Below are 1,233 nucleotides of genomic sequence, written 5' to 3' on the forward strand. Positions count from 1 at the left end.
CAAGCTGCAGCACAGCCAACTGCAGTCTGTGCTGTCTGTTCTGGCTCTAGCAAACTTAGCCAAAGTGCCCCTCTCTGTCCACCTCTGTTCGCTCCCGGTGTCTCAGAGTTGCCTTTGCCTGATGACTCGTCATCGGGAAGTGAGGCAGATGAGGTTCTGGCCCCAGGTCGTAAGGTCGTGTAGCCGGGCAGCGAAGGAAAAGGCTGCGCTTGTCTCACCCCTGGACCTTTCAGGACTGCACGGTAACAGTGTGTCCGACCCACTACAATCGCTTCTTAGAGTCAGTTAAAATGCAAGCATTGGAGGAGGGTGACTGGAGGTTATTGGAAACACTTGGAATGTCAAGTAGATTTGAGGATTCTGGGGGTAATCGAGAAGCTGTTACACTCCATCCACAGGCTGTGCCAGAAGTTCAGGATGGTAGTGACTCCCCAAAAGGGGAGATCCAAGCTTTCCCAGTGTATAAGGCTCTCCCAAATTCAGGCGAGCATGATAAGCATGAGGTAATTGCTTGGAAGGTTGCCCAGGACCTCCAATCCAAGGTGGCACAATATGGGCTAGGTTCTGCTGAGGTTATGCAGATAATAAGAGTGATAAATACAGATTTACTTGCTCCATTTGATATTAGACACTTAGGTCAAATTCTATTTCAACCTGTACAATTTACAGTTTTTGAGAAAACCTAGAGAAAGCTGGCCGGCAAGACTGCATTAGGGAATATGCAGCTCCCTGCTGCTGATCCTAGATGGACAGCGGGAATGGATGCTTTGGTGGGGACTGGTCCCTTCTCTGATCCCAGTCTACAGGGTACTTTGTCCTCTAGCGTCCTGCATCAAGCTCAGCAGGTTGGCATGGCTGCCCTGTTGAAAACCATAGAGTTGTCTGCACCTAGAAAGTGATATACTGAAATAGTTCAAGGGAAATCAGAGTCATTCCTCTCTTTTGTAGAGAAAGTCGCTGCTTCTCTCAAGAAGCAGGTTGAGCTTAAGAACAGCTTAAGACAGTTAGTGAGAGATAACACAAACAAGGAATGCAGAAAAATCATAGATGCCTTACCAGGGGATCCTGAGGTAACAGACATGGTTGAAACCTGCGCTAAGGTGGGATCTGGGAACCAGAAAAGGCCTGCTTTGGCTGTGTTCCTGCAGCCTGTTCACGCATCTTCTGGTCGTGAACCAAAGCAACCAAAACAGGTGAAGAAACGGAAGCGGCCTAACACGAGACACAAAGAGC

Source organism: Corvus brachyrhynchos, unplaced genomic scaffold (assembly GCF_000691975.1).
Source record: "Corvus brachyrhynchos isolate BGI_N302 unplaced genomic scaffold, ASM69197v1 scaffold281, whole genome shotgun sequence".
Lineage (NCBI taxonomy): Eukaryota > Metazoa > Chordata > Aves > Passeriformes > Corvidae > Corvus > Corvus brachyrhynchos.